The sequence below is a fragment of the Cryptomeria japonica genome, chromosome 7 (genome assembly GCF_030272615.1).
Source record: "Cryptomeria japonica chromosome 7, Sugi_1.0, whole genome shotgun sequence".
In the NCBI taxonomy this organism is placed as follows: Eukaryota; Viridiplantae; Streptophyta; class Pinopsida; order Cupressales; family Cupressaceae; genus Cryptomeria; species Cryptomeria japonica.
Window position 1 is genome coordinate 98,345,091 of NC_081411.1, and position 9,484 is coordinate 98,354,574.

Consider the following 9,484-nt stretch of genomic DNA (forward strand, 5'->3'; position numbering starts at 1 on the left):
ATAATGTGAGGATATTATAACTTATGGGTTTAATAACTGCACCTTAATGCAATTTAAAAAGAGGATAATGAATGCAATGTGAATGAATCCTAAAATGAGCATAATAAAATACTTAATGATGAATGAATGAATGCACTTTTTTACTAATGAATGGATGCAATAATAAATGATAAAGGATGATGAAATGATGATGGATAATTGACACTAAATGAATGCCTAGTAAATGATTTAAAACAATCAAAGACAATTTGATCCCACGAATGAATCTAATTATTTTATGATTGATGCAATGATGCAAATGATTTAATGAAAACTAATGTAAAAAATGAACTATATGCAATGTTAAGTTAAAAATGACATGAATGTACTTAATGCAAGATGCAACTAAATGCGATGATGACATGACCATGAGGAATGCAAGGTTTTTAAGACTTTGCATGATGTATTGATGATGTATCAGAGTACTTGGTCGTGATTGTATCCAAGACCAACTTTAATGGTCACTTTTGCATATAAAGCCTACATATGAATGAATGAATGAATGGGTGATATGCAACGAAATGCAACATATAAATAGATGAGATGAAATGACGATCCATAGTGCTTTATTTTCATCATTGAACTTTTTAAAATGTTGGAAGAGAATACAAGCATCTTGACATAATGATTCAAGATGACCTGAGTATTCCTTACATGGATTTTATATAGCAAGTTAATACAAACGACTTGATATAAGGGTCAAGTCGATCGGAGTATTGCTTGCGGAACAGACAAGGATTATCTCCGTTCATGCATGACTTGGATCGTCCTCCTTGATCTTAGGCTGATCATATCCTGAGACAAGTGCATATCGTACTAAGAGATAAAAACCTTTATCCAAATTGGATGAGGGGGGGAGGAACCAAAGGAAGAGCAATGTTCCTGCAAACAAACAGTATATACATAAAGAATAAAGAATAAGGATCTTTGGTAATGGTTCATGCTCATATGGTCAAGGTATACGCTGTAGTCAGCAAGTTGTAATGATCCATGATTGCATTTGGCATAAGATCGCGTAGCTTGGTGAACTTCCCACGTAGACACCATTAGAACATGCCCCAGAACTTCATCGGAAATAATGCACAAACAATACAAAATAATGCTGAAAGATCCCGATACAGATAAACGAATGATTGTACTCACAAACCAACCAAGTATTTGATAGCTTAACATAATTTTCTTGTCAAAGAAAACGTCACTTTTGTTTTTGTTTTGGTAAGGAAGGATGCATCCTTGTTAAAGACAATTTCCGATTTTGTTGATGTTGATTGTGTGGTTTGATTGGTAAAATGGTCATCGTGTGAGTATTATGTCAATGTTTGTTTTGTATATGTGCAGATGAGTATGTACAAAGTGTTGCCATGTTTTTGTGTGATTTTCAATGGTTTTTTCGATGTTTTTTGGATTTTGAATTGTTTTGAATGTTTTTGGATTTTGTGAAACAATTTTGAATGTTTTACCCAAGGAATCACCAGTAATGTAGAATCCACTTCCACCAACTAGATTGAGAGGTATTGCCCCCATGTAGAGACATGACTATAAAAAAGTGGGATGCAAGACGCATGAAGTACTATCTGTTTATTGCAGATCAAATAACAAGCCATGGTTTGGATGGATGGATGTGTGGATGCATGAATGTGATCACAACGAGCCTGAAAGATACTGGAGCCATTGCCTTTACTAGTGGCGCTTGTTTGCCAGGTTTTCACCATCGCACTTACCCAAGGTGCCACCAGAGTGGTTGTTCACCGTTTGGATGCATGATTTTTCTTTTACTTTTTGAATGTTTTTGTATTTCTTCAGGACATTTTTTTGAATGTTTTTTGGTATTTTCTGGTATGCAGGGGAGCCTGATGCTCTGTACAGCTTAGGTATAAAACCGTTTGAGGTGCATGCTGTTGATTGGATTTGCGAGCGGTTCTCCTTCTGATGTAGCCAACTGATATGCCCCGGACCCGGATACAGCAGTGACAACATATGGGCCCAGCCAGTTTGATTCAAACTTGCCCTGATGTTCTCTGTTTGGTTGGTTGTGAGGATTCTCTCGAAGAACAAGATCGCCTACCTCAAATGTACGAGGTCTAACTCGGTGATTGTAGCTTCTACTCATGCGCTGTTGATAGGCTTTGAAGTGATTGTATGCAGCTTGTCGCTTCTCATTGAGTAGCTCTAAGTCTTGGAGGCGTGAGACTCTGTACGCTTCATCATCTATTAGATTGTGCAAGGAAACCCGTAGTGATGGGATCTCGACTTCAATAGATAAGATAGCTTCTGCACCATAGACCAATGAGTAGGGAGTTCGCCTGTAGGGGTTTGAATGCTAGTTCGATATGCCCATAGTGCTGGATTCAATTGAACATGCCAATCATGACCGACATCATTGACTGTCTTCTTTAGGATCCTCAATATGTTTTTATTGGATGCTTCAGCTTGACCATTTCCTTGTGGGTAATAGGGGGTGGAAAAGCGGTGTTGGCTATGAAATTTCTCACAAAGTTCACGGACATCCTGATTTTTGAAAGGAAGACCGTTATCTGTGATGATGGACATGGGCACACCATACCGGCAGATGATGTAGTTGAGGATGAATGAGGCGATCTGCTTGTCGGTGACTTGGGTAAGTGGAACAACTTCGATCCACTTTGTGAAATATTCAGTGGCGGTAATAATGAATTTATGGCCATTGGATGAAGATGGATGAATCTTACCCACAAGGTCAAGGCCCCATTGACAAAAAGGCCATGGTGTTGTGATTGGTTGTAGTTCTTGGGCTGGTGCATGTATCAGGTTGCCATGAACTTGACATTTTTTGCATTTTCTGACAAAGTAGTAGGAATCTTTTTCCATAGATGGCCAATAGTATCCATTGCGCAAGAGTTTCTTGGCTAGTGATGGACCACTCGAGTGAGTCCCGCAAATTCCTTCATGTACTTCTTCTAAGGCCTTTGTTATCTCATCTTGTTCCAGACATCGAAGGAGAGTACCATCAAGACTGCGTCAGTATAGGGTTTCGACAATAATGGTACATCGAGTAGTTTGGCGAATGAAGGTTTTACGTTGGTTATTCGATTGGTTGGGAGGAAGGGTGTGATCACGGAGATAGGTGTAGAATTCACCGTACCATGGGGATTCAGAACCGACAAGGCGACATATCATTTCAGATTCGGGGATATCATAAGCGGGAATCCAAAGTTGTTCCACCAAGAACTCGTAGCGTGTTGAATTCTGTGGAAGATCTAAGAGAGATGCGATGGTAGCCATAGCATTAGCAGCTCGATTCTGATCTCTTGGTATTTGCTCAAAAGTGATAGTGGTAAATGATGCCTTTAGATTGTCCACCATTTGCTTATATGGCATGAGTTTATCATCCTTGGTTTGATATTCATCAGTTGCTTGTCGAATGACCAGTTGGGAGTTGCCATATACTTGCAGTTCTTGTAATTTCCATTGTACGGCTAGCCTGAGTTCTGTGATCAAGGCCTTATACTCTGCTATGTTGTTGGTGCATGGAAATGTGAGCCTGTAAGACTTCGGGATGCTATCACCTTGAGGTGTGATAAACAGAATACCTGCCCCCGAGCCATGCCTAGTGTACGAACCATCAAAGTATAATTTCCATGGTTGTGTTGTTGTGATCATGAATATCTCTTTGTCTGGAAAATTGGAAATGAGAGGATGATTGCCTATGAGAGGCGCATCGGCCAACTGATCTGCAATAACTTGACCTTTGATAGCTTTACGATCTACATACTCAATGTCAAATTCACTTAGAATCATCACCCATTTGGCCAAGCGACCTGTCAATGCTGCTTTACTGAGTAAATACTTGAGTGGATCAATCTTTGCAATGAGTTGTACTTTGTGTGTTAACAGATAGTGTCTCAGTTTAGTGGCTGCTAAGATTACTGCTAGGCAAGCTCGCTCAATAGGTGTGTAATTGAGTTCATAGCCCACCAGTGTGCGAGAGATGTAGTAAACAACACACTCTTTTCCTTTTGCATTATGTTGTGCCAGTAGTACACCCAATGCTATACTTGTTGCTGAGATATAGAGTAATAATGGTCTACTTGGATCTGGTGGGATCAACAATGGTGGTTTCATGAGATAGTCTTTAAGTGTCTGAAATGCTTGCTGGCATCGGGCATTCCACTGAAAGCCGATGTTCTTGTGTAGCAGGTGTGTGAATTGGTGACACTTATCAGCCAATTGTGCAATGAATCTTCGGATGGATTGAAGTTTCCCTTGTAGTGTCCTTAGCTGACTGATATTCTTTGGAGGTGGCATGTCCTTGATTGCTTTTACCTTTGCTGGGTCGACCTCAATACCTTTGCTTGAGACAATGTATCCTAGAAGCTTCCTGGAGGTTACTCCAAAGACACATTTCTTTGGGTTGAGTCGAACATGGTATTGTTCCAGTCTATCAAAGATTTTATCTAAGATGTGGAGATGCCCTTCTCTGGTAAGTGATTTTGCTAGTAAGTTATCAACATAATCTTCCATCATAGTATGCATCATGTCATGGAAGATGGTGGTCATTTCTCTTTGATAGGTTGCTCCTGCATTCTTGAGACCAAAAGGCATTACATTCCAGCAATATGTGCCCCATGGACATGTGAAGGCTGTCTTATGTTGGTCCTCTAGTGCGATCTTTATTTGATTGTATCCTGAAAAGCCATCCATGAGTGAAAGCATGGCATGTCCTGCTGTTAGATCCACTATGATGTCAATATTTGGAAGGGGGAAGTCATCCTTAGGACAGGCCTTATTCAGATCTATGAAGTCAGTACAAATGCGGATGCCCCCTTTTGGTTTGCCGACAGGAACAATGTTGGATATCCATTCTGCATAATCAATTGGTCTAATGAATCTAACATCTAGGAGTTTCTTGAGTTCTGTTTTGACTAGCACTGCAATTTGAGGATGCATCTATGGTTAGGTGATGCATGACTAAATTAGGATCAAGCCCAGACATGTCTGCATATGACCATGCAAAGTTGATCTGACGCTTTTGAAAGAATTCTATAAATTTAGGCTGTTCCTCTGGAGTGAGAAGAGATGCCAGATGTATGAGATGAGGATTTTCAGAAGTCCCCACATTGTATTTTTTGGTTTCCTCGATGAGAATTGTTGATCGTTTCTGTTGTGTACTAGTAGGGAGAATGTCAAACCTTTCATCCTCAGGCGCCTCAGAGAGGTTTTCACCGTTGGATACGCTCTTTCTTTTTTACTTTTGTTGGATCAAACAGTGCCACAGTGTGGTTTTCACTGGAAGATCCATGTTTTATTGTTATATTTTTGTAGCTGAAAGGTTTGGCATCCGCCCCGAAGTATGCTACGCTATTAAGTTCAATGGCAAATCCAGCTTTGTGATCCCCGCTTGGTAGGTTATCCCTTAATTCCAAAAAGTCAATGATGGCCTCATCGTTTTGGAAGAGGTCAAGACATGGAGGATTTGATTGGTTCCATTCGATGAGTTCAGGATGGATAATGGGCATTACTTCATCGATTAGGTTAAGTTCGTTAGAGGTATCAATGAGGGTTAAGACATTATGGTGAAGGTCGTTGATGGTATTCTCCCTGTCAGAATCAGGCGTAGGATGAGATGTAGGGTCTGTGGAAGATGTTTCCAGTTCAGGAACCCAAGTGGTCTTTATCTGTGCTTCTCCATAAACAAGGATGTCTTTGCGTGTTGGCGGTAGTGATGTGTCTTCCTCATCTGAAGTGTTAAGCTGTACAGAATCAAATTCCCACTCATGTGAGTCGGTCTCTAAGTCACTTTCCAGCATCCGATTACTATACCATACTAGGATGTCTTTGGAGTTAAATACTGCAGGTGTGATTGGTTGATGTACCTTTGTAGTGATCGGTGCTGTTGGGCGGTCGATGGGGATAAAAGAATATGGTACAGGGAGTATTGGCAGTGTCGACTCAGTGGCTTCGGTTGGAACTTCTGGTGCCATAGATGTTGTTGCGGGTTCTGATACAGTTGCTGCTGCTATTGGTGCTATTGATGTTATTGCTGTTGCTGATGGAATCACTGGTTCGTTTGGTGAGATGAGTGGCATTGGTGATGGTTGTGTTGGGATTCTGAGCCTCGGTGGGGCAGTTGTGATGGTGTTTGATGCTGCTTTGATAATGAAAGGTGTCCTTTTTGCAGTAGGCTGACATAATGGTTTGCTGGGTTTTCCTTTGAATTTGAGTTTAGGAAAGATCTCCTTTTCAAAGCCTAGGCCTATATTATCTTTGGGCTTCAATTCTGGCAGCAGGGGTTCATTTTGTCCTTGTTTGCAATATCCCAAAGCACTTTGACCATCATACCCCATTCTTTGCATAATGAGGAGACCTTTGCCATACTGATCCGTAGGAAGTTTAACTTGTGGTATATCAGTGGTGATGGGATCTTTATAGATCTAGTCCGTCAAGTCCTCATCTTGGGTTTCTTCTTCTTGACTCTTTCCAAGGATGAAAGGCGTCAAAGCACATGCAGGTGTGTTTAGTGGTTGCTGGAGTAACTGCTGTGGTTTACCATGTGTTCTAGGAGAAGTGGGCATTTGTCCCACACAAAAGAGTTGACTCAAGTTGTATTCCCCAGGACCTTCCTCTGCTATTTTCATCTTAAGCTTTTCTTGCTTGGGTATAGTGGTGTTCGAACTGACAAGAGAGGCGGGAGTTATATATAATGTGGAAGAAATGGCTTCTCTATTATTAGGAACGGTAATCTCTGGTTGATGGCTGATATTATGGCAATACGCAAAGGGATTTGCTTCGCCCAAGATTGTGATCTCTACACCGTTATGTGGGAACTTGATACATTGATGGTAGGTAGATGGAACGGCTTGCATGGCATGTATCTAAGGTCTTCCTAACAATAGATTGTATGGCAGAGGAAGGTCCAGAACCTGACAGATGATGTGCTTTACTACAGGGCCCACTCGGATTGGGAGTACCACAACTCCTTTGGATGATCGCTCTGCATCGTCATAGGCTTTGATTGTGATCTTCTTACGAGGATCCACTGATTCTACCGCATATCCCAATGCTGTGACCAACTGTAGTGTACAAATGTTCAAGCCTGCTCCATTACCTATCAAAACTCGCTTGATCCTATGCTGGTTGATAAAGCCTTCAATGTGTAGCAAAGCGTTATGAGGTTGTTGGAAGGAAGAGTTGTCACTTTCGGAAAAAGTGAGACAAGGTGATGACTTTAGACTTCCAACCATGGCTTGAAATTGGTCTGTATTCAGATTTGCGGGGACTGACGCCTCTTGGAGTGCTTGATCCAAGATAGTTTTATGAGATGGCGATAGGCGCAAAAGCTCTAAAATGGATATAAGCGCAGCCGTTTTGTCTAATTGTTCCACAAGATTGTATTGCTTTGGGATGGAGGGGGTGCCTTGTGGAGCTGCCTTTATGGTGACCTTGCCACGACATGTAACAACATTGCAATTTGAGTTGGGATTTTTGAAGGTTATAGTTGCAACTTGTTCACTGGTATCATACAGACGATTTACAGTGTAATTATATGCAGCCTGTGTATAATCTGTGGTATCAGTGCCTCGCTTGGAAGTAGAAGGACTCCTTTGATCTTGTGATGGAAGTGGATTTTTGAACATCAGATGATCATTATTTGTTGTTTTCGGGTCATGTCCTTCTATTTCAATTTCTCCTCGATCAATAAGATCCTGAATAAGATCTTTCAATCGGTGACAATTACTTGTCTTGTGTCCTCTCCCTTGGTGGAAATCATAGTGTTCAATATCTCTCCACCATGCAGGTTTGACCTAAGGCTCATAGTTTGATGTTTTAGGTAGAGTGACCAAATTTTTAGAATTAAGTTGTCACAATACTATTTCAATGGGTTCCCCTAAGGGAGTGTATGTGCGTTTTTGTTTTTGCTGACGAGGTCTTGGTTCATTGTGAGATGTGATGCGACTTTGATTGGAATGAACATTTGTGTTATTCTGAGGTGGAGGATTCTGTCCTGCAAACCGAACCACAGGTTGTGCAGTTTGTATAGTCCTGGCATCCACAACCCCATCGTTGACAATATTCTTGTTTTTGTTCCAGAAGCTTGGTTTATCGCTATTGAAGCATGGGCAAGGACCATCCTTTGGTTCATGATAGATTTTGATGAGTCCTTTCTTGATGAGGGCCCGTTCACATTTCAAACCCTTGGTGATTATATCATTAAAAGAGTCTGTGTCTTTGACATCCAGGTGAAATTCCATTTCTTCGTTTAAGTTGGAAATGAATATTTCCACTAGTTCTCGTTCAGGTAACTGAAGAGAACGTCTGCTAGACATTTGGCGCCATCGTTGCAGGAATACTGAGAATAGTTCACTTGGTTTTTGTTTGGTGTTGCACAGATCAGCCATGGTGATGTCGCATTCAATGTTATGAGAGTAATGAGCGAGGAATTTCTGGATAAGTTCCTCAAATGTTCTAATGCCACCTGATAGTCGGGAAAAACATGATGTGGTTGTTCCTCCCAAGCTTTGGGGAAAAGGGCGCATTAGGTATGTGTTTTCATATGCCACTTCGAGGCAAGCGGAATGAAATTATCTGACATGATCACGAGGATCTCCCTTTCGTCTATATTTTTTGAATTTGGGTGTTTCGAATCCTCATGGAAAGGGTGGCATATAAAGATTTCTATCAAAAGGATAGGGACAAATGTCATTGAGTGAGAATTGGTGAGTTTTGACACCACTATGAAGTTGTTGGGCGAGATCCTCGACTTGTTGCTGCAACATCTCCATTTCAGTTGGAGGAGGAGGTGGTGGGTTACCTCGAGGAATGTTATATCTGATGGGATCTCTATCTCTTTCCTCTTCATGGCGACTTTGTCTTTCTGATGCTTGTCTTAATTGGGCAAGATCAAAGTCAGAGGGGAGTTTGACTCCTTCTTGAGCGAGCTTTAAAAAGTGAGCATCCGCATTGCTTCTGAGTATCTTGGCAAACAGTCTGTTAAAGAGAGGGTTATGCTGAGCCCTTTCTATTGTTGCAGGAGTAGGAGTACTTGGGTTTTCGTCATTCGCATTTCCTCCAAGTGCTTCTTGAAACTCATTGATATTTTCCTCTTCTTCTTCTTCCATTTCTATTTCTCGTTGCCTTGATTGTGATCGGGTTTGGGCCATTTTGTTTTACAAGCTTTTGTTGAAGTTGTGTGAAAATGATGATGAGTTGTTTGATGAAATGAAAGATTGATGGTTGGTGAATTGTGTTGCACGTGGATCTCTAGCACTTTTAAGGTGGATGTAACCAAAATTCCTTCTTTGAATTGCTTGTTTGTTTGATAAGTTTTGATGTGATAAGGTGTAGAGAAATCTGAGATGTGTTACAGATTGAACTATCTAGTAAAGAGAGGATTCACTCATGAACTAGTTTTAACCTGTGTAGATGTGTCTCTTAGGATGAGCTTATCCTAGATGTAGAAACAATCTAA